Source organism: Parus major, chromosome 12, assembly GCF_001522545.3.
Source record: "Parus major isolate Abel chromosome 12, Parus_major1.1, whole genome shotgun sequence".
Taxonomy (NCBI): domain Eukaryota; kingdom Metazoa; phylum Chordata; class Aves; order Passeriformes; family Paridae; genus Parus; species Parus major.
The window spans coordinates 17812779-17837348 of NC_031781.1; the positions used below are offsets into that span (position 1 = coordinate 17812779).

Sequence of the window (24570 nt, forward strand, 5' to 3'; positions counted from 1 at the left end):
ATTTGGATGGGATTTGTTAACGTTAGCAGGAAGGGCAAAGCCTATTGTCACACGAGTTCATGACAAGGGAATTATTTCCATATAAACATTTAGGAAGAGCCAGCCCTAAGTGCTATTGCCTCATCAAAATCCAAGGATTTGGGTACCGTGATGGCTCTCCCAGATTTAACAGCCACAGCTTTTCCAAAGGCTCATTTCCCTGGAATCTGCTGTGTAGCAGAGGATTCCGAGAGGAATCCTGGGTGGATCCCTGGATGGGCTGAGGAGCTCTGCTGGCTGTGGGACAGGGGCTGCTGGAGGGTGTGAGGGCACCAGCATGGAACCATGGTGGATTTTCCCAATTTTCCCTGGGAAGGAGCTGATGGAGGGTGTGAGTGCACTGGGGTGGATCCATGGTGGATTTTCCTGGTTTTCTCTGGGAAGGGGCTGCTGGAAGGTGTGAGTGCACTGGGGTGGATCCATGGTGGATTTTCCTGGTTTTCTCTGGGAAGGAGCTGATGGAAGGTGTGAGGGCACCAGGATGGAAGCACAGTGGATTTTCCCAGTTTTCCCTGGGAAGAGGCTGCTGAGGAATAACCACAATTCTTTCTGGCGGTCAGTTGGGGTTGGCTGGAGCTGGCCACGAGGTCTCTGTGGTCACAGCACAAGTTGTGTCTCGGGGACAGGGCTGAGGGGACACCCGCTAACGAGGGACTCAGCCAGGAGACAAAGGGACATTGTGCTCGTCATCCCTCATTTGGGAATTAATGAACGAGACTCGAGGCCTATGAAACCTCTTCCACTGGGCAAGGAGAGCTCTCCACCGAGTTCTTGCTGCTTAATGATTTCATTTTGGGTTTGAGGGACTCTTTGTTGCTGTGCAGTGGTTCTGGGCAAACTGGTTTTGGGGGAGGGATTGATGTTTTCAAGGATGCTTCATGCCTGTGTTAGAGAAATGCTTATTTTTCTTAATTCTTTCATGAAATCCTGCAGATTAATGATGCAAAAAAAGGCTTTTTGATCATCTGTTGAGCTGCTGTGTCCCTACAGGGTGGTTGTTTTCATTAACCAACTCGGGTTTACAGTTCTACAATGCAGATTTATGTTAAAAAGTTAATAATAACCCTAGAGCACAAAATAACAGGGAAAGCAATTCTCTGCAGGTAATTAAAAATCGAGCCTTTCTGACAAAACAAGATATTGTGTAACCTGTGAACCTAAAAGGCTGTCTTGGTTTCCTACTGCCTGAGATCTGCACGGGGCAGAGCTGGTGCCTGCTCTGCCTTCCTCAGCAGGCAGGAGATACTCCTGGGTTACTCAGAGCCCGTGTTCTGCACAGCCTGCCTGAGCTGCCAGCAAATGTGCTGAGATTTGCCAGTCAGCTGCTCTCAAACAGAATTTGCAATGTCTTTTTTCTCAGAGGAAGCCCTGGCTGGAGTTCCTTTCTTCTGCAGCTCCCCTGCTTGCCAGTGGTGGGGGGGTTTGGGTAGCTGGGACAGGCTGCACAAGTGGAAAGAGCCTCATTTCCTCAACAAGCTGTCCCAGAAAAGAGCATTTCTATTTTTTTTTCCTTTTTTTTCCCCCCCTTTGCCAAGTTCCCAAAAAAAACAACAGTTCTCATGAATCCAGTCCATTTCATTATAACCTTTACCTCTCCCCAGTCAAGATGTGCAGTTTTTGCCAAACCTCTGCTTATCACACGGGATTTTCATCTCTGAAGGGTTTATATTTGAGTTTTTATCTTCAAGAATGTTTCCTGGGAGTGTTTTTGGGGTCTCCCAACACCTCTGGGTGCTGCTGGGTGAGGATGGGTCAGTCCCTCAGGGCTGCTGAGGTAGAGATTGGATAATTCAACATTTCTCAGCAAAACTCTGAAAGCCCAGCCTGGCATTGAATAAATGATAATTTCATCATGAAGATGATAACAGAGACAATTTTACTTCTAGAAACATTTTATTGGGAAGCAGTGGCTTTACCATATTTCAGCCTTGCCAAGGCACTTGTAGAACACCAAAACATTCAGAAAGCACTGACAAAACTTGTTACTTGTTTTGCAGCAAAGAGCAGCTCTGATGCCACTCATTAAAGGGTTCCTTCAGCCAAGGGGCTGGGACAGGAACATTTGTCTCCCTCAGGGCTGCTGATGCTTTTGACAGATTTTTTTTGAAGTTGCCATCACAAGCTGTAGCCTTTGGACTCCCTGAGGATTGCTGGAAATGCCCTAAAACTTGATTTTCCCTTCTTGCAGGAAGTATTGGAGATCAGTGAGAGAAGGTTGTCTGGTATTAGGATTAACCTGGCCTTGGGTTTCTCATTGCACTGGATCTGTTCAAAGCCATTCTCCCACTTGCAGGACAAGTGAGCTGGAATTTAGGGCTGTGTCTGAGGGAAAAGTGCCCCTCTGGATCTCACAGGAGGCAAGAACCAAGGTCTGGATGCTGGTGATGGAGGATGGTTGTGCTACAAGGCAGCAAAATAATGTTACTCCACCATTTGGGGAGAAATACATCAAGAAAAGGACCATGTGTTAAAGGAATTAGATTTAGCAGCAATTTTTTCTGTGTGGGTGAAAGGGTAAGGGAGTGTTTTGCTGTAGGGTGGCAGAACTGCAAAGAACAGAGATTTTCAGTCTTAAAATACCTAATTAATATCACTGATTCTTCGCCTTGCTGCGAGCCAAGTGTCCTTTACTGATCATTTTTCTATGTAGAAAGAGTAAATATCGTGTTCCATGTGCTCAGGCAGGAGCTCTGACATGCAGAGCACAGGAGGGCACACTCATCCTTGGGGACTGAGCTGGTGCTCAGCCCTGCTTCACTGCTGGGCCTACATTTAAAAATATCCTTTTGGTATTAATCTCTCCTGACTCCCATCATATATCATCTCATTGAGAAGTGTAACATAAGGAATTAGCTTAATTAGTGTTTAGGGATTGTTAATTTGTGACTGTTTCTGTGGAGGAGGTTGTCCAGTTCCCTGCTGAGTTGTCCAAATTAGCGACCTGCATGCACTGGATATTATTTACTTGTTTTACAGCAAGATACGGACCAGATCTCTCTCATTCCTCTTCCCTTGGGTTTGGATGAATCATCAGATTTCTCAGTTGGGTTGGGTTTTTTTGATGACTCAGTTGGGTTGGGTATTTTTGTCTCCAATCTGCCACTTTCACCCATCTGCAATCCACTGAAAAGATGGATAAAAGTATTTCCAGGCTTTTATTTCACCAGGAAGTTGCAGAGAAGCAGCAGCTTGGTGACGCAGCAAAGGCAGGTGCACACTGACTTCTGCTAGAAAATTCAGAATAATCAGAAATAATTTACTCTTTGGAAATGTAATTGATATAAAAATGTGCCATATGTCATAAATAGGTGCAGGGTCTTCTGGTGAGTCCTGAGATCCTCCTGGGAGGAACCTGGTTTTCTCTGTCATTTTCAGGGTGGAAAATTGAAGATGTAGAAATATTTCATGATGATCTAAGAGAAACTGCATGAGAGGCTTTCATAGCCTAGGATGGACTTGTTGGGAGTCATCTTATTTGGGTGTTAATTATTTACACACTAATTACTCAGAGTTTCACGGTACTTTCAGTAATTTGGCTGCATAAAGTTTATTGATAAACTGTTTTTAACAGAACCCCACCAGAAAATGAAGGCAGGTGGAGGGAATAGGATGCCTTTGGAAAAGTTTCAGATAGCTCTGAGAGTCAGAGACAGAACTGAGCAGAGTTGAGGAACTAATTTTAAAAAAATATTATTTAAATTATCATTTGCTCAGCTGTAACAGAAGATAGAATTTACGTCTTTCTTGGCCAAGTTCAGCTGACTCCCTTTAAAAGAGGAGTTAATTGAGATAGGGCAGAAGGACAAACTCAGATATTTTAGGATCACCCTTTGCAAGTGCCACATAGAGGAAAATCTGGTGCTAAACGCTCTTCCCCTGATCAATGTGGTTGTGCTGCCATCTGATCCATATTCCCAGCTCCAGGATGTATCACCCTGCAAATTGCAAAACTCGGGATTAAGAAATGCACCTTGAGAATGTGCCAGCCCAGCTCCTTAAAAGGCTCCCAGAAAAGATGAGTCACTGTTTAAATGGCCACTCGGTGCCTCTGCAGAACATTTCAGGTTAAATCCCCTGGAGCGGTCAGGATTCCTTGGGGAAGCTGCTCAGAGGGCAGAGGCTGCGGAAATCCTGGAGGAAAGGAGGTGGCATCAACCCAGGAGGAGCATGAGGGGACAAGAGAGGTCCCAAAGCCATCCAGAGCAGTGAGGAGGAGGAGGAGGAGAGGCACAGAGGCTGCCCCAGGAAGGTCTGGAATTTCTGAACTGGTTTGGGGGTCTCGTGGCTGGTTGGTGTCACCAGGAAGGGGCAGATGTGAGATCCTGTTCTGGTTCATGGCGTGCAGGGCAGGGTTTGGGAGCTGTGGCGGTGTCAGAGCACTTTGGGGAGATGTTTGGGATGTGTCCCCTCAGGATTGAGTTGGTGTTTTGTGGTTTTGTCTGTCTCCCCACCTTCTCTTGGTCTCTTCGTAGTTGTGTAGCTCAGAGCCTGGGTTATTGCACATCTCGGTCTAAGATCAGGATTTTTGTCTATATAGGCAGGATTTCTGAATCCCAGTCTTAGCCCAGATGTTTTGTGGGTTTTGTTGTTGTTGTTATGAATTTCTTTTTCTTCTACCTTCTAACAAACCCTGCTTTCTCAATCTCTCAGCTGTGCCCAATGTCCCGGCAGAGCTGATGGGCAGAGCTGAGACATCTGAGTTTACTCTCAAGTGCCTGCTGCTTTCTGCTTCTTAAAACACATCTAAAACAACCTTTACTGGAACAATTCCTTTTACCTTTTCTGTCTTTTGGGTCAGAGAGGAGTGAGATTTTTAGCCAGGTGTTTGCTGCCCAGATACACTGACTTTCTTCACTGAGGGTGTTTCTGACACACCTGAGCTTTGAAAAACTCAGATTCAGGTGCTTTGTGGGGACCTTTCAGGAAAATCAGATTCTCTTCAGCACAGCCTGGATTTTTGGAGTGTCCCACACAACCCTGGGAACGCAGATCATTCCCAGCTGGCAGGAGGAGGTGCAGTCCCCAGGGCTGTGCAGGCGCTCCCGGTTAATGAGCTCCAGCTTTGGCTGCTCTGGGATGTGCCAGGTTTTGCCTGGCAGATTTTTTGGCTCCTTCTGAGGGAAAGCAGCTTCTTTCTGTCTTTGTAATAAATGGGGACAGCTGCACATCGAGTGCCCTTCCAGATTCTGAAGATTTATCCAAACCTTGCTGGAGTTCCTTGCAATTCCTTCTGGAGGTGAGAGTCAGATTCTGCTGGGATCTCTTGCTAACTTTGATGTTACCTTTGTGGTGGTTCTGCCTTAGGCTCTATATGGACACTAAGAAAATATCAGTTATTTCTTTCAGACGGAGATCCTTGTAGGGATAAAAAGATTCTGATTTTCATCAGGAAAAAAAATAGCAATAGGACAAGGGGAAATGCTTCAGACTGGAAGAGGAGAGGGTTGATGGGGCACTGGGTGGGAATTGTTCCCTGGGAGGGTGGGCAGGCCCTGGCACAGAATTCCCAGAGCAGCTGGGGCTGTCCCTGGATCCCTGGCAGTGCCCAAGGCCAGGTTTGGAGCACCTGGGACAGTGGGAGGTGTCCCTGCCATGGCTGGGGGACACTGGATGGGATTTCAGGTCCTCCCAACCCAAACCCTTCCAGGATTCTGTGCCAATTTAACAGGACTCTGTCCTAGTTTTTTCTCATGAAAGCTCAGACTAAACATAAATAATATATGTATGTGTTTTAATATTTTCTATATCCTTTTTTATATCCTGTTGATTTCTGTTTCTTTTCTGTTTCTTCTCCAGTGCTATTTTTTTGTCTCCTTTTTACTTTTTTTGTTTCCCTTTCTCTTTTTTTCTCCCTTTTTGCTGTAAAGTTGCAGGTTTCCCTCATTTGTGAGGTACACACCAGAATTTTCAATTCATTTGCTTTTCTCCTTTGACAGCTGCATTTTTTTGCCACTCCATGTTATTACCAAGTTTTGTTCTTCCTCCAGGCTTTGCTCCACCAGAACTTCCCAGCCCATCCACAGCATCTCTGCTTTATAATTACTTTACATTTCTTTATGGCTTCTCTTTAGGCAGGGGAATTGCATAAGTTAATGTGAATAATAATAATCAGTTTGGATCTGTCACTGCACGACTGATGATGAATAATGCAGACTCTGCTCTGCTGCTGGATGCAGTTGTTGGGGATTTTTGCCTTTTTCTCCTCATCACCTGCCTTGAAGTGTTGTGACATTGGATGACACAGATAAACCTGGGTTCTGTAATTAAGGTTTATTTTAATGATCCTGGAAAATACTGAGTTTTGTGTGTTCTTGTGGCTCAAATATGGTTTAATCATTCCTCCAGTTTTCCTTTCTGCTCTGCTGAAATTTCTCCAAAGGAATAACAGGATAAATATTCTCCACAGGAATGTCAGAGGGATAAAGCTTCAGAATGCCCCACACACGTTAAGTTTTTCATATTAATGACAATAATTTTGTGTATTAGATCAATTAATTTTTCCCATCTATCTGTGGAAGGCCTGGCAAACACCACTGAGGTGGGAATTTCAGCACCTATGAATTTGACTTTTCTAATAGAATTCACCTTATTTTCCGTGACCATTGGGGTGATTGGGATTTTTTCCACTCCTGTTTCCATAAAAGAAGCTTTAAGTCTCCCTGTACAGGCTTTTGCAGCTGCAAAAAAAATGAAATTTGATGAAAGCAGTGACAGAAACCATGAGTTCCTCACCCCTCCCTGCACACTCTGCCCAGAGTCCATGGAATCTGTACAGGAAAAGCTCTGCTTAGGCAGGGTCTTATTTCCCCCCTCAGTTTGCCGGCAGAGCTGCTGGTTGCTGGGCTAAGGAAAAGTCATTTATGAGTGGTGGGTGAGGAATATGTGAATATTCAGCTCATCTGTCTGAGCTGACACCGAGCTCTGAGAGCCCTGTCCATTACTGTCCAAACAGATATTTTCAGATTGGATTTGATCCCCTTCAGGCACCAAAACTTAAGAATTTAACGGGGATTTTTAAAATTTTTTTTTCCTCCCATCCCCTCCCTCTTTTTTCCCCCCTGTGGCTGTTTAATATTAAAATGCTGCATCTCGTGGTAGGGAAGTCAGCAGGGATGCTCCAGCTCCGAGGGAATGTTAATTATCAGCAGGTTCCCAAACCCCTCTGAGGAGCAGCTCCCAGGATGGGCTGAGGCTGCCTGGATTTGCTCTGGCAGGATGGAGAGCTCAGCCTCGCCTCCAGAGCTGATTCCTGGAAAAGGAGGGTGTGGGAATCCAGCTCCTTCCCAGAAGGGAAGCCTGGAAGGATGCTCCTGTTACTCCAGAAAGGTGATTTTATGCTGTCTTAGAGCTGGAAATAAATCTGAATATATCTTTGGTTTAGCCAGTGTTCTCGGAGTGTTTGGGAGCAGGAATGGTGAATTTCCAGCTGTAGTTTTCCTCCTCACTTGCAGCTGAAAAGGCTGTGGAAAAGGACTAGAGAAAAAAAAATAAATTGGCTGTTTGTTAATTCTTCCTATAGGAGAATCATTTGAAATTTAGCAACTCAGCTTCCCAAAGTCACAATTCCCACTCAGGGATGATGTGTGTTGCACCAAAACCACCTTGGTGTTCCCAGAACATAACTCAAAATGTATTTATTGACTGTATGGCTTGAATTCAAAGATCTTTAAATGAGAAAGAAAGACAGAAAGAAAGAAAGTCAGAAAGAAAGAAAGAAAAGCCAATTTTCCCAGCAGAAACATTTATAGTGGGAAGAAATAGTTTGAAAAATTTAATTTTTCAGCCTGAGGCCAAACAGAGCAATCACATATAGGATGAATCAGATGGGTTCCATGTACAGAATGCTGGGAAATCTGCTTTGAAGCATTAATCAACACTTGCATGTTATGATTTTTAGCTTTGTAATTACAATCATGCAGTATTTACCAAGTGTGAATACTTACATTGCAGGGATTTGTTATCAAATTGGACGTGGGGCTTAATTTAGATTAAATTCAGGAACTCTGTGTCTGGAAACCACTCAGTACTTTGTGCCTTGTAGGCAAAAAGTGCAGAGGAAGAACGTGAGAAGGAGGAGAGGAAATAAACACCCCAACTGCAGAGACAACAACACACTGATTTTTCTCTTTTAATTAACAAGAAAGGTTCAGGTATGAGAATAGAAACAAATCAGCTTGATGTAAATTCATTGCAAATCAGAGATGCACTGCAGATACCAAAAGATTAAATACTCCAAGTAGAGTCCTGTGGAAGCTGGGTTTAGGAACTGATTACTGTGAGGCTCAGCCTAAGTAATAAGCATGAAATATTAATTAGGCTCCTGGTATCTCATGAAATAAAGGTGCTTTAGCATTAAGAAATGAAATTGAACCAGACTTAGAAGAAACATTTCAAATTATTTTGTGCAGTAGTCCAAGGCAAATATTGACTCCCTGGTCCACTAATGCAAATAAATTAAATTATTAGGGATTAGTGTCCAGTTGAAACTGGAGAGAGCCCAAAGCAGGAAGATTTAACCTTTTCCCTGCTCATCCCTGACACTTGGGATAAGCAGCACTTGTGTCTCCTGCACTGGAGCACTGCTGCTCCCCAGGGAAGTCTTTGGTCAAATTAGTCCCTAATCTTTGTTAATGTGCTCTCCAGAGGCTGCTGTGCCAAGGAACTGCTCTGACAAGGAACAGTGTGTGCAGAGATCTGCCCTGCTAGGGCTGGATGTGGGGAATGATGGAGTTCCAGCAGGAAAGCTGAAACCTGACAGGTGAAATTGTTCTCTGAACCCCAGCCGTGTCCCCAGGCCTGGCTGTCCTGCAGTGCCATGTTCTCCAGGGCATGATGGGTTTGTTGTCAGGGTCCTGGTGGAATGAGAGAGGGAAAAACACCAAAGGAGTGAGGAATAGGAAGGGTTTTGACTCCCTGGGAGAGGAATCGGAGGGGAGTCAGTGGTGCCAGGGAGGGGACACATATATTCATGCATATTCACACCACGCATTATGTGAATATACATTAATATATATGTATATTTTATCTACAGGCACACATACATAGTATGTAGAATGATTACAGTGTAGCTATTTCAGCAAAAATTACTCCTGACACCAACACCCTTCACATGTCCTCTTGTTGTCCGTGCTCCTTTCAGTTGCAAAATCCAAATTTTTATGATCTTGGTGGTCTTTTCCAACCCAATGATTCCACAATTCTATAGATGTGGCATTTAGGGGATGCCTTAGCGTGGAGTTGGCATTGCTGGGTTAGTGGTTAGACCTGATGGCCTTAGAGGTCTTTTCCAACCCAAAGAATTTCATGATTCTGCGATGTGTAAAATGTATGCAAGCAGTTCCCACTCTTATTTACAGCATTCCCTCTTCCAGCAATGCTTTGGGTGTTGTGAGCAGGGGCAGGAGGGTTTCCCAGAGCTTTGCCTGCATTCAGGGGATGCTCAGGATCAGTGGTGCCAGTGTGGCTTTATCCTGCCTGTTACACCTCTTCCAGGAGGAAGATTCGAGAATCCTTTTGCTTGTAATTAAAAGCCTGAATTTCCTGGCAAATTTGAAAAGAATGTACCTCAAAAGAAGGCTTAAATAATACTTAAAAGCTATGATTTAATGTACAGTTATTAGAATAGACCTGTGTATCCTTGGCACTTCCAGGGATTGCATTCATTGCACACAGGTCCCATCCTGAGAATGGTATGAACAGAAGGAGGTACCCAAAAGATGGGAGAAGGTGCATCATGACACAGAAAAGCTCAGTGAGATCATATGTAAAGTCTGTCAAAGCTGGAATTTGAATTTCTGCCTCCTGTCCAAGACCATCTCCTTGATTAAAGATCACCACAGTGATTTGGGAAAGGGAAGGGCTGCAGTGAGAGGTCAGATTTGAGATTTGTAACCCACATCATCCTGCCCTGAGCTCTTGTTCTGCCTTCACAAACTCTTCCCAGAGAAATGCTGGTTTGTGGCTGAGGCTGCCAGAGTCCAAGCCCAGGCTGCCACGACCCTCAGCTGCCTCCTTCTGCCTTGGTTTTGGCCCTGCAGTTTTCCTCCTGCACCACAGATATCATTAAGAACCCCTGGCCCAATTCCTTGTTTCATTATGGATGACAAAAATAAAACATTAATAGATTTTTTAATACGAGCTGGGAGTTAAATATTCATTATTTCTTATTACTTCAATGTCACTAAGCCTTTGATGTGCTGAAACTCCAAAACTCTTCTCCCTGCTCTCCACTTGTACCCTTTTAGCTCCTGAGCGTGAAGGGCGCCCGGGCTCTGCTTGTGGCTCCTTCCCTGGCTCAGCACTCCTGATGTCACTGCTGGATGGGATCTGGGATGAATCCTGAGCAGTTCCTGGCTCCTGCCTGAGCTCTGGCCCTGGGCTCACGGCTCCCTACAGCCAGGCCACATGTCTGTCACTGTTTGTGTCATTGTCACAGGGTGTGGTGTGGCTTGGGAGGGACCTCAGAGCCCATCCAGTGCCACCCCTGCCACCTCCCACTGTCCCAGGCTGCTGCAGCCCCAGTGTCCTGTGTTTAAAATTCATGGAATATTGAGGAATGGCTGTGTTAGGAGGGAAGAGAGGCACTGGGCCAGCCCTGGGCACTGAGGGTGGCAGGAGGGAGCAGGGATGTCATGTCCATGATGAAACAGCAGCCAAGGCCAGAGGGATGGCTTTGCATTTTGTTTCTTAGAGCTATTTCTATCCTCTCTTTCACCTTCAGATCCCTGTTGTGTGTCTGGATTCCTGTTTTACTCCTTTGTAATCCCAAATCAGCTTTCGTGCAACTTGCTATCCTGAATTTTTCCTTTCAGATTTAATCTTTTTTTGTGCTGTGATGTGCTCACAGAATTATTTGGGTTGTGAGGCACCTAAAGATCATCTGTTTCCACCCCCTGCCATGGCAGGGACACCTCCCACTGTCCCAGGCTGCTCCAAGACCTGTCCAACCTGGTCCTGGGCATTTCCAGGGATCCAGGGGCAGCCCCAGCTGCTCTGGGCACCCTCAGAGCCTCCCCACCCTCTGAGTAAAGAATATTTTCCTTAGATCTAATCTAGCCCTGCTCTTTCTCAGTTTGAATCCATCCCCCTTGTGCTGTCCCCACGTGTTCTTGCAAATAATCCCGTTTGTTTCTAAGTGAATGTGTTCAAATGTTGACTGCCTGCTGTCCTTTAATGCCAAATATTTTCCAGAAAAATGGCACTTGAATGCCACAGGCATTTCTGTGGCAGTTTCCTCAGAACAGGAGCAGAATCTCTATAAATGTGTGTGAAATATTTGTGTCTTACCCTTCCTCAGAGCTTGGTTCACCCCAAGGTACCACAATTATCAGCTGTGTAACTCCCTGAGGCTGTGGTCTTGGTTCTGCTGGGGGAAACACGCAGCAATTTTAAAATCAGTATTGAAAAGAGGTTTTTTAAGACAGGGAAAAGGTGTAAAAGTTGTTTTTATCTATTAAGTATAACCATGGATTATGATTTTTGTGTATGTTGGCCTGTTATTATAGATCATTGTCGTGGAAGTTGCATCCTGCAGGTCTGGGCATTTTCAGTCTCAAAGTTCCTCACAGGCAGATTAAAGAGAATTCTTTGTCAGAGATGTGATCTCCCCTGAAAGGAGCTGCACATTCTCCTTTCTGTGTGGTTAAACATTTTGCAAAATGATTTAATTTAAAGTTTAGTTTGGAAGCAAACTGTTGGGTTTGTGCACAGGCAGGTCTGCAGTGCAGGCCTGGGGAGGGGATTCTCTGGTGGACTGGAGTTTGGCTGTGAGTAGTAAAAAATAAAATAAAAATAGAGGTTGAACAAGTGATAGAATGAAAGGTATTTTCATTTCATACGAAAAAGCTTCCACAAAAGTCCAAATTTCGGACACAAATGCTGATTTCTCACTCCTGGGTGTTGTGTTTACAAGCAGGGGCAGGGCATGGGTGGTCTCAGGGTGTAGGGAGGAGCTGGCATAACACCAATCCTAGGGACAAACTCCAGCCCTTGATGAAAAAATAATACAATCAATTAATAGATAATCAAGTGTTAATAATTGAAATGAACTTGGCAATGAGTGTTTTAATATTTAAACATTATTCTGATAGATGAAAATGAATCACAGTATTACCTGACTGGCTGGAGGGATGCTGGGGAGAAATTCAAGTCTGCTCCTTAACACAATGGATCTGCAATCCACTGGATCATCAGCTGATGTTTTGTGGTTCAGAGGAGGTTCAAAATGTATTTCCAATGTGCTATCTCCATTTTTACAAGCATTGAGGGAAAAGAGCATCAATATCTGCAATGAAACATATTTGAAAGGAGTTGGGGTTTGCTTTTGGTGGCTTTTTATGTTTGGTTTGTTTTGGGGTTTGAATTTGTTTTTTGGTGGAGTTTTTTGGTTGATTGTTTTCTAGTTTGTTTTGATTGTTTTGTTTTGGGGTTTTGTTTATTTTGGGTTTTTTTGGTGGAGTTTGTTGTTGTTTGTTTGGGGTTTTTTTTGAGAATTCAGAGGATTCTCAAATCTGCTGCTTTTATATTGCTGCTGCAGGTGACAGGGCAGCAGCAGAGCCCGTCCTTGGCCGTGACCCCAGGAGATTTTGGGGTGCCTGGGCCACTCCAGCTCTGCTGGGCCAGTCCCAGCTGCCTCTGGTGCTGATCCAGGGCAGTGCATGGAATATTTTCCCAGCTGCTCTGGAAGTTTGTGTCAGGATGAGCCAGGCTGGCTGTGACACCTGAAACCTGAAAGGAAAGAAAAGCAAACCTGCATGAAGTGACTCCTTCAGAAATAGCTGAAAGATGAATTTACAAAGTGATAACTCTTGGTTATTCCAGTTATTTCTCCAAAGGTTCTTCAGCACATTTTAATTTGAAATTTAGTTTTCTTGCAGTATTTCAGTTCTATAAATTGCTTCAGCTAACACTGCAAAAAAGCTGGAGGATTGTAATTTTGTTACGTATTTTATTCATCAAACCTGAATGCAGGTGTTGGAATTCCTCACTGGACTGGATTTTTTGCTAAGGGCAATGAACAACTTTGGGAAATTCAATAGGTACCAGGTCACCAGGGAAGCAGAGCATAAACTACACGGGATTATCTTGGAATAAGGAGTAAAGAAGGAAGTATCTTGATCTTAGATTCTGGATTTATACATGTGTTTTTCCAGATAATTTTAACCTCATAAATTCATAGCAATTAATTTATTTCAGTCTTGAAACTCAAAGGGTTTCCAGCTCCTTAGAAAAACCTGATTCTGTTGTTCTCATCGCCTTTCCCAGTTCACCTTTCAACTCTAAATGCAAAAGTTTATTGGCAGCAATTTGGATTCCAGTAGCTGGTGCTTTATTCAGTGGCTCTGCAAGAAGGGCTGGGATTAAAATTTGGACTCAGGAGAGAATACAGAGGTTTTTGTCCACCTCATGGAAGGGAGCACTGCACTCCTTCTTGGAGAGCTGCTCTTGAAGACATTTATAAGAAAAAGTGGTTCAAATAGTCTGGAAATGAGGAGTGTGGCAAAGGGAGAAGGGATCTGAATCTCTGGAAAAAATTCTTGGTGAAATAGCACCCAGTTTTGTGTTCCTTGTTTTCTCTCTGTTCTAATTTTGTTTTAATTTGTTTTTTTTTGGTCGTGGGGATGTGTGGTAATGGAGCTGAGTGTTTGACAGACAATGAACCGTGTAATGACAGTGATTAACATCCACTAAAGGTAATTCAGGTGGGAAAAAGCTCAGCAAATCTAATAAATGCTTCCACAGGAGGATCTGCCTCTTGAGGGGAAATACACAAACCACAAAAAGAAAACCCAAAACCCACTCTGGGATTTTCAAATTACCCAAGAGACTGGACTCACAGATCCCTGATGGTATTCATGTGAGCAGAGCATCCAAACCCCTGGAAATATTGGTCCCCATCACGTCAGGTGCCTGGAGGAGCTGGTGTCCTGCAGGGATTGGGGACTTTGTGCTCCAGCTTTCAGCCTGCTGAGTGCCAAGGTTTTAAATGAGCTGTGCTGAGAACAGCCCTGAAATGGAGTGAAACAGAAATTCGGGAATGTTTCCTGCGCTCTGCAGAAGGCAGAGCTGGGCTGGGGGGCTGGATGGATGTTCAGACAGCTTTCAGCAGGACTGCTCCTCGGCTGGCTTGCACAAAGTCACCTCTGATTGTCTGCTCAGGGCATGTCATCTGTCACAGCTGCTCTGTCTGCTGGCCATCGATGTCCTTTTGGACAGATTTATGTCACACCCCATCCCTGCACCGTGACCAATAGCACAGGAAACAATGAAGGAAGCAGATGCACATTATTTCTTAATTATTATTGCTTTATTGCCATCTATAAATAATTTCTCTATTTTCCCCCCTCCAAAACCAGGTTCCTATTTGTTTTCTTTTTTCCTTTCCTTGTTGTTACTCTAATGGGCTGTCTCAGCTCCACAGCCATCAGAAATCTTGGCTTGATGAGGCTGCTATGAAACATTTAAAGATTTAAATTATAAACTCAGAGGGAGAAAACCAGTGATGCATGATTAGTTGAAAGTTTTAAACATAATAGTCGTATTTTTCATATGCACGTACAGAAATGGCTTATGTCAACTGTAATGTGATTTTTAATACATATTAATAGAGTCTGTTGCAGTGTGGATGGTTTGAACACCTTTTGGCAGATGGCTGTGGTATTAGAGAACACACAGTATAAATTAATCATTTAGGGAAAGAAAACAATGCTGGAGTTCTAACGTTGACTCTGCTCAGAGATGCAGTTCCAGCACATCTCTCCTGCAACCAGAAAGATTAGAAGCAGGATTAAATTTGCCAGGGAAATGAAATAAATGAACAGATAAATTCCAGTGTCAGAAGGGAGCTGGGTGTTGCTACAGCTTGTTCACATCCCCAGCTGTGTCTCCATCTCGTAGCTCCTGTCCCTTCAGAGGTCAGAGGGTGCAAAGCCAGGGCTGGGGCTCATCCCTGGGAGGGCTGGAGAGGAGCAGCATCCCCCACATGGAGCCCCAGGGCTGTGAGGCTCAGGTGTGTTGGGTGTGAGGGATGGAGCAGCTCTGCTGGGAGGAAAGGCTGAGAGAACTGGGATTGCTCAGCCTGGAGAAGGCCTTGGGATGACCTCATGGTGGCTTTTAGTGCCTAAATGTTCTCCAAGAGCGCTGGAGAAGGACTTCTGCAAGGGCCTGCAGGGACAGGACAGGAGGGAATGACTTCAGACTGAAAGAGAGCAGGTTTAGATGGGACATTAGGAAAAATATCCCATGGGGAGGCCCTGGCACAGGTGCCCAGAGAAGCTGGGGCTGCCCCTGAATCCATGGAGGTGTCCAAGGCCAGGTTGGACAGGGCTGGGAGCAGCCTGGGACAGTGCGAGGTGTCCCAGAGGGGACAAACAAGATGGATTTGAAGGTCCTTCCCAACCCAAACCCTTCTGTGATCCTCTGTGGAAGGCAGTAACCACTGCCCTAAAACTGATGTAAGATGTGAATGAAATTGATGACTGAGCATGGCCTCCTTTATGTTTTGTGCTGCTCAGAAAACAGAATTAGCAGGTGATGAATCCACGAGTCCTGTAAGTGTATTCCACTTTCCAGGTAGTGGCCTGACAAATGGCAGGGATTTTGTAGGAAATCACTTTAGCAAACGCTAAAGGGCACTCATCTCTGAGCCAGAGTGCAGCAGCTGCTTGGGCAATTTATTGCTGTGCTCAAATTCCTAATCGAGGCGCTCGTTTGTAATCACTCTGCCTGGTAACCCTGGCTGAGGGAGTCCAGAAAGAGATAGTTAAAGCAATCTGCATTTTCTCCCTTGGAAATCTTCGGAGCCATTCTCATTCCTTGAGTTTCCAACAGGAGAGGCAGTAGCTTTTGGCTTCTGCTCGGTCGGGATGATTGTCAGGGCGCTTAATGAGCTTTGTGCAGAGCGAGCGCTTTCGGAACATATGTGTGCAGCCAGAGCCTCGCTGCTGCTGGCTGGGCATGCTGCTCCACAGGCAGCCTGCCTCTCCTGAGCCTTGGAGCATTCCAGTGTTTCCAGACACCCCTTTGGAATTAGGGATGATCATCGAGCTCATCCCTTTGAATGTTGCTCCGTGGAGAAGCCGAAGCGGAAAGGAATTGTAGCGCGAATCACAAGGTGTGAGCAAATGCCTCTGTTTACTGGTTAGGGCTGTGTTTTCTCTGGAAAGGGAATTGTGCTCCAAAGCTTTGAAAAGGAGCTTTGTGTGGTGAGGTGGTGGCTGATGTGAGTGCACAATAACAGGCTGACAGGTTTGCACTGTGCTCTGACACGTCGTGTCAGGGCTGCTGGAGACGGAGCCGAGCTCTTTGCTGGAGATGCAGCAATTGCAGATCGAGTGATATGTAATTTACTGAGCTGCTTGTTAATTCTGTGAGCTGATGAAATCTCCTGGGCATATAATTACTACAAATGTTTACTTGACTCTACCACATAGCTTGACATTATACTCCACAAGTTTGTACCTCACTGAATTATGGCCTGGCTATAAAACGCCACTATTAAGCAGCAAAATATTAAAGAAGCGCGGATGAGACTAAAGGCATTTTAAAAATGCTTTCTACGCCTTGGAATTACAGCCATTCATCCCATCTCCTGCTGGTTACACACTTTGTAATAGCTATTGTTTCCACGGCTGGGGTTTAATTTTCCTCAGCACGTTGGCAGTGCTGGTGATCTCAGTATCAATCCTCCCAGCAAGGCTGCGGGAGCTGCGGGGAGGCCAGCGGGGAGCAGCCTGACTGACAGATATTTCAAACCTTTTTGTGCTCCAGGATTAGTGAAACGTTCCCAGGCAGACCTGTTGGAGGGGGGGATAGGTGGGATCCTGGCTCTGTCACCTGCAGGGGAGCTGGGCTGGCTTTGGGGTCAGGTCGGTGCTGTTCCTCCCTGCAGGTGACACTTCAGCCCCTGTGAGCCTGGGGCAGGGGAAGTGCCAGATTTCCAACGACTTTAGAGCCCCCCTCTCACTATTCATGGCTGAATTGCTGTTTGGGGGCTTTTCAATGACCCAGCTCAGCCCCAGAGTGCAGGTGTGTGTTTGAGCTGAGTATTTTGGGGTGTAGGGGTTCCAGCAGGTGCTGGTGGGGCTGTGGGACATGTTCTGCAGCACCATTCCCATCTACACAGCAGTCCCAGGATCACTGAGCTTGGGAAAGCCCTCCAGGATCATCGAGTCCAAGCTGTGCCCCATCCCCACCCTGTCCCCAGCCCACAGCACTCAGTGCCACCTCCAGGTGACACCTCCAGGGATGGGAACCCCAAACCTCCCTGGGCAGCCCCTGCCAGTGCTTCTCCACCAGGTCTAACACCAGAGGAGCCACACTTTGAACTGGTCTGGATGTTTTCTGGAGTCCTGGATTGTCCCTTTGGATAGGAACAGTGGTGCTAGGGACAGCATCCAGCTCCTGGGATGGTTCCTCCTCACCTGCAGATTCCTTTCAGCAGCCCTGGAGCTGATTTTGCAGTGAGTGAGAGCCACTCCCAGACGCTTGGGATGCCCAAACTTGCCCTGAATCAGTATTTGTTGAAAACACTGATTTCTTTGAGTGTGAAAGTCGTGTATCCTTTATGCCCAACAAGCTTCTATGAGCCCATTTAAACATTAGCTAAGCTGAGAATAAAAACAACTTTCACTCTAATAAAGCCAAAGTTGCAAAATTAGAAATGCTGTTATTTAAAAAGAAGAGCAGACAAAATTAGGAAACAGAAGCTTCATGTGTTCCTGGATTAGGAGCTGCTGAAGGCGTTACCTCCAAAGGATGAACCTTTGTCTTTGGTGAGTTCAGCCTGACAGAGCTTGGATTTTGGAGAGGTCTCTTGGGGGTGGAAGCCCACCTGGAGCTTTCACTCTTTATTTTTTAATCTTCTGGCTGCTCCATAATGTAAGAGGCATTTAGAGCAGCAATCAGGCCTCCCTGATTCCTGCACTGGTTCAAAGGATCCGTGTATGTTGTCAGCTTGGATTTACCTGCCTGGTGCCCAGGAGAGTGCCAATGACCTTGGTTTGTGGTGAGTGGATCTGAGGGAAGCAGAGGGAATGGGGATACAGCTGTGTTCTGTTCCTCTCAGGAAGCACACAGCATTGCAGCTCTTTGGTGGTATTTATAAACACGTAAATCACATTAATAAATCCCCCAAGAAAGGTTTTCCTGAGACAGGTAACAGAGAGTGGCCCCAGCCCTGTTTTTCTTCACCAGTTGCTTCTGTTCCTGGAAAGGCAGCGAGGTGTTGTGGTGCATGAGCAGAATTTGACAGGTTTCCCATGGAAACAGGAGATCAGATTTTTATTTCTTCTTTGTCAGTGAAGCTGATGTCAGTCAGGAGCATCTGTGCTGTCCTCAGAGGATACACCCTGGTGTAGGTTGGAGTAAGTGAGCGCTGAGTCCTCCTGTGCCCTTGTGCTGAATAGTTTGTACAGTCTTGTCTGCCTTAATGTATCTTATTTATATATATTTTAAAAAATTGCTTGGTGATATGATAGTAGTATTTTCTTTTTGAAATAAATTCCCGCTGTGGCTCCAGCCTGGGGAGTTCAGGCAGGTTTGAAATACTCTCAAATGCAGATTTTGCTGCTTTGCTCTCTGATCCCCCCAGACTGCCACTGCCATCACAATGTCCCCAGCTCCCTGCTCGGGGCTTTGAGACCCAGACTCTTTCATTTCTTCCCCAGTGAGTTTCTGTTCCAGCCTCACCAATTCTCCCAAGTCCCTGTGCTGCCTGTGTCTGCACAGCACTGATCTCCTCTCAGCTGCATTCCAGAGTTTTTCCAGCACCATCCCTCTCCCAGGATCTGTTCCCTTGCTCATGGATGTGGAACAGCAGCTGCTGTGAGGCTCAGCCTGGTGCTGCACCAGCCTCCTTTGGTGCCTGCTCCCATTTCCTTCTGTGCTCCTCTTGCTGCCTCCTTTTTCCTGAAACCTCCCTATCTCCGTTTCTCATTCCACATCCTCTGTGCTGCTGCTTCTCAGCACTTTTATCCCTCCAGCCTCATGGAACCATGGAGTGGTTTTGGGTTGGAAGGGACCTTAAAGCTCATCCACCCCTGCCATGGGCTGGGACACCTTCCACTGTCCCAGGCTGCTCCAAGCCCTGTCCAGCCTGGCCTTGGGCACTGCCAGGGATCCAGGGGCAGCCCCAGCTGCTCTGGGAATTCTGTGCCAGGGCTGCCCACCCTCACAGGGAGCTCATCCCTTGCTGCCTCCTCATTTCTGCATGGAGAGGGTCCCTGAGTGTCTGTACCAGCTGCTGAAACAGCTTTGCTCAAAAAGCATTGCAGTTCTTGTTTCCCTTTTCTACCTCCAGTGTCGAACTGGCTCGAATGAAGAGCTGGGTTTGGGGTTTTGTCACACTAACTTGGCTCTGCTGTTTCCAGTATGGAAATAGGTGGGAATCTCAGTCACACCTGGACCAGGAAAAAATGAGTCAAGTCACATCTGCTTTATGAAACATCAATTGGAGCTTTTCCCCAAGCAAGTCAAGCCTTTGCTGGCATTGGGTCAAGCCCGTTGTCTTTAATGCTGTTCCCAGGGTTACCTGCAGTGAGGGACAGAGGGAGCAATGCTGTTCACACCAATGGCAGAATAAACCCAATGCTTCCCTGATCCTGGTTGGGAAATCCCATAAAGCATCCCAGAGGCATTGCTGGACCTGGCTGCTGACTAGGAAAAATTCTGAGAGCAATGTATGTGTAAGAAACCTGTTTGAAATCCGTGTTTCTCAAGAATTCTCTCATTCACGTCATGAAACTCACCCTGCCTCTATGTAAACCTGCTTAATATTGGGTTGTGATATCATTTACCTGGTCTACTCCTCTGTAATTGGTGGGAGAGAAGGAAAAAAATCTCAAAAATCTCTTTATGAAGTGCTCTGCCGATTTACCATGCCATAAAAGAGATGTGCCATAGTTAGTACTAAGGTCTAATTATGTAAATGACATAATTTAATAATCATTATTAAATCCCAGCAAGCTTTATTTCTTTCCCTTATTGTTGATGGTTGTCCTTGATAGGAAAATGGGATGATGCCTATCATAAAAATTAATTTTTGTGGGGTTTTCACACCATTGCAGAGGCTTGGAGTGCAGGAGGCCTCGCAGGCGAAGGCGGAGGCTGATTCCTCTTATCTTAGCAAGAACAAATGTTGTCCACAAGGAGAGCAGGGAGGGGAGAGAAAACTCCCACAGCAGCAAATATTTAATTAAAAAAGCTACTTGGGCCAACTAGTTGTGGCAGCAGCTGCTTAAACAGAGATCTGTCCTCTAAATAACTTCAGCTAAATAAAGGGAGGAAAAGGAGAGTGGAAGGGAAAGCTCCAAGGGCTTGTGCTTTAATTGCAAAAGTGGGTTTCATTTTCACATTTTGGTGTCTTCAGTAGCCATAAGCTCCTTCTCTGCCTGTCTGGAGGAACAGGATGTCTCAAGCTCTGGGAGTTTTACAGAGAGGAGTGTCAAGAAAGGCAGGGCATCGCCTGCTGCCTGTGTTGGAGGTGTACAAGGTCTCATGGGGAATGCTTTTCTGCCACATAGAATAAAGCAGAGTTTAGTAGGTACAGAATTAGCTCTTTTCTAGCATCAGGGAACCTTTCAGTGGAGTTTAGTCAGGTTCCCTGACTAAAGGAGGGGTTGTTGTGTGTCTGTACTGCAGCAGGGCTGGCCTTGTGCCCTCGTGCCAGGAGCTGCCCCAGCCATGGGGAGTTTTCTGTTTAATATCAGACTCCTGGTGAGCTCCCTTTGCACCTTCTGGAGCTGCCAAGCTGTCACCTGCACTTCTAAAGGGTTCATGCCACTCAACTAACAGGAAATGTTATTTATAATAACCTGGTCCCATTTTAGGGAGTACCTCAGAGCATCCCTCAGGCTCCCAGCTGCAGGCCAGTCCCATCACAAATGTGGTTTGACCAAGCAGTTGGGCTGGGCAGGATAAGGAATGGGAGGTGTCCATCCATGGTCTGTGTCAGGAGAGCTCTTGGAAATGCTCAGATCCATAAAGAGTAAATCCACACGTTCTTCCATGCTGTGGGGACATTTCCAGGCTCAGGGCTGCAGGGAAGCGTGAAGGAGCAGAGGTTGTCAGAGGTGTTTGAGAGACAAGTGTATGCAGGGCCTTGTGCTGACTGACTCCTCTCTGGGATATTTTTAGGGGTTTTTAGCCACTTTCTGGGTAGCCTTTATTAGGAACATAATTAGTTTTTGTGAGATAATGATTAGAGGGCATTAAGTTTATCCATGATGTGACACAAAAGAGATTTGACCAACAGTATTGACAATTACTTTATTTTTTTTTAAGAAGAAGGCAGAGCAATGTCTGTGGTGCTGTAGAAGCTCTGGGTGAAATCTGTAATGCAGTTTTCATGCATGTGGCATAAAAAACACTTCTCCCTGTGCAAATCATTGATTACAGCAACACCTCTGCAGGTGGGCTGGGGAGAAAAAGCCACTCTTTTCCTGAAGAACTTGGTGTTGTGCACAGAATGAGCAGCAAAATCCTGCTTTTGCCTGTTTGACATTCAATGTGAAGCTTCCCCTTGCAGTTTTACATAACTTCAGCAGATTTTAATTGTTCAGGCAGAACCTTCCAATCCTGATATTTGCTTGCTGTACTTCTAATTTGATTTTATTTACTTTCATTTCCAGCAAGGTGGAGTAGAGTTTTTTCCCAGTGCTGGGGGACTATAATGTTTGTGCTCAGTGTTCAGAAAGTCACATCATGGGGAGTGAGCAGCAGCCCCAGCTTTTGAAACAAAGATCTCATTCTAGGTGAGTGGATTTTGCTGTTGCCATGGAAAGCAAAAACCAAAATAAAGGAAAAAGGAGGCATCTAAATTGCCCTCTAGTTACTGAGCACTTCTCTGGGTTGTTTCTAAACCTTCTTGTGTGGCCTTGGGGGATACTTCACCAACCCCTCACGAGCTGAGGGAATAGATTTAGTTTTGCTCAATTTCCTTCAAAACATTTTCCCCGGTAAACAGGTAAATCATATTTTTCCAAGCAGTTGTGTTTCTCCGAGGCTTTCAGGCTGTTTGAACAGTGTGTTTTGCTGCCTGTGTTGCTTCCTCATTGTTTTCTGCTCAGCCACCTAGCTGGAGTCAAATTGAATCTCTAAAGATCAACTGTGCCTTAAAATCCAGCCAGGGCTTGAGCTGTGCCTGGTGAAACATCTCCTGTGATCACCTGAAGGCACTGCAGTCACTGACAGCTGCTTCTCTGCATCCTGCCAGTGCTGAAAGGGTGATGAATGTGGATCCCGAGGAGAGAGAGAAGCAGAATTACAGAGTCTCTTCCCTTTCTTTCACAGCTACAGTAGATATATTCAATATATTGTCAGCCAGCTGTCTTCGGCGTGGTTGATGGATGTTTTGATTTAGTGCCTTGGAAAAAAAAAAGGTATTAATGGAGAAAAGCAACTGTTGCAGCTAGAAAATCATTGGGGTTTGGAGTGTTTTGAATGATGCTTTTCCCTTACAATGGTAAAACTACTGGAGCAAGTACAGAAAATTGCTGCTGTGCTCAGAAATAATCCTCGCCTTATCAACAACTTGATTTCCCTGAAAGATTTGCCAAAAAACATTTCCATAGCTATAGGAACAAAATGATGACCAGATAAATTGCAGCATTATGCTGCTTAGGAGAATGTCTCAGGGACTCCTGGTATGATTCTGAGCTCTTTCCTCCCTGGAGATCCTGACAAAAAAATTGTCCCATCTTCTTCATGAGTTTCTAAAACTGAGCTCCTGAAAATGCAGGTGAAACAAGAGTGTCTCCCCTGGGTGGGCTGGGCTGCTCAGTGTGGGCTTTTATTTAGGTTTATTGGGGGTTTTGTTGAGCTGGGAAGTTCTTCATGGAAAAAGGAAATTGTTGTAGATCCCAGGTGAAAACAGGGAAAGTAGGGAATGCAGAATTGGATGAATTATCCATGCATCTCTAGTGCCATCCTGCTTGCTCAGGTACTCAGATTCCTAATGCACAAACTGGGCCAAATCCTACAGTTATTGCCACAAATCAATTCCTGTGATGGTACTGCCTTGGCTGACTGTCAGTCCCACTGGATCCTCCTGTAGAATCAAACCAAGATTCCCCAGCTGAGAGATGCTGCTCCTATCCAGGCAGACACATCAGGATTTCAGAGTGGTGTGGATGGTGTTTCACTTGAACCCTTAAACTCTTCCATGCAGCATCTGTGTGAAATCACATTTCACTTGATTTTTAATTTATTTTTTTTCCCTAAGTAATCCCTTGTATCTCTGGCAACATAGAAAATGTTGGAAGCTTAATGGCCTTGAGTTATTGGGAAAAGCGTGGGGAGATCCTCCACGAAGCTGCAAGAGCTGATCTCTGTTATTGCACAGGAGGAGAATCAGAGGCAGGCAGAGAGCACAGAGCCTGCTCGCTGTGAAACTCCGTGGTCACGAGTCACTGGCTGCAATTTAAATTAGGAACACGCAGTGTCCCAGTGACTTTCAATGCCATTGTGCTGAGATGCAGGGTAAAACTGAGAGAGGAGATTTGCTGCAGTTTTGGGGACAGTTTTTCTTGGGGTTTAAGATTTTGTGTGTGAAACCCACCAGGATTTTTCTCTCAAGGTCTTGGGAATACACTGAGCATCTCCTGAGTTCTTGAGGCAGAGAAGCTCTGTGAGTGTGCATTTTTCCTGGCTCAGATGAAGCAGGGGAGCTCAGATTCAGGGGTTTTGATATCTGACAGTATTGCCAGCGCTGTACATCATGAGTGAGTTCACCTGCCTGGGATGCAGCAGGAAAAGATGATCCTTAATGGATGGAGTGGGAATAATAGCTGGTTTCTGCTGTTTATAGAGGCAATTCATTTGCAATTAAACCCTCTTTTCCCCCTGTTTGTGTTGTGCCTCATTGCCAGCACAGGGAGCTCTCCAGCAAACACAAACCCACACTGTGAGAATCACCAGCACCAAGTGCAGCTCTCTGTGCCCTGCTGTGGTTTCTGCCATTGTCAGGTGATTTTCCTGGCACTGGGAAGGTTCCTGTGCCTGGAAAGGAACCATCAGGGGCCAGGTGTGTAAATTTTCCCCCTCCTTTACTACCTGAGAGAGAGCAGGGCTCCTCCTGTGGCAGAATCCCAAGGAGCCCTTGGCTGTGCCTTTGGAGTGTGTTTTGTGCTCTTCTCCCCCAGCTTTCTGCTGACTGAACAATCTCATTAGCCCAAGGCTTGCCAGAGCTCTGCCTGCCACATCCCTGCCCACATTTCCCAGTCAGCAGAGCCCTCCTGGCTTTGTGTGTGCCAAGGATGGCTCCAAGCAGGAGCTGGAATGGCTCAGACTGGCTGTGGCACGTGCTGGGCTCCAGGAGAGGTGAGGCAGGGCTGCTTCGAGGAGGAGTTGCTTTACTATAACTCATGTTTGTTTGTATTAACAGCAGAAAGCTCATGATTTTCCCATTATTATGTGTTTTGAAAGAGGCAGGATGAGCATACAAAAGAAGCAGGCACCTTTGCAAATTCATGTTGAAATTTCGGAGAATTTGCATCACCTCTATTGGCAGAGGCTGCAATTGGCAGTGTCATCTGA

At 45.6% G+C, this 24570-nt stretch overlaps 1 protein-coding gene across 11 annotated transcripts in view; it reads left to right on the forward strand.

Annotated features, from left to right (window-relative positions):
• The window catches only part of CHL1 (cell adhesion molecule L1 like), a 126344-nt gene that overhangs the window by 39159 nt on the left and 62615 nt on the right, over positions 1-24570 (forward strand). The window contains exon 3 of one of the 11 annotated variants that reach the window (XM_033517481.1): positions 21666-21788. The exons of 8 other annotated variants lie outside the window; for them this stretch is intronic. The gene's annotated coding sequence lies outside the window, so the exon portion shown is untranslated. Of the gene's footprint in view, positions 1-4103; positions 4289-5169; positions 5276-21665; positions 21789-24570 lie in introns of those variants that run through there. 2 more of the 11 variants (XM_015641198.2, XM_015641200.2) reach the window with 2 other exon arrangements.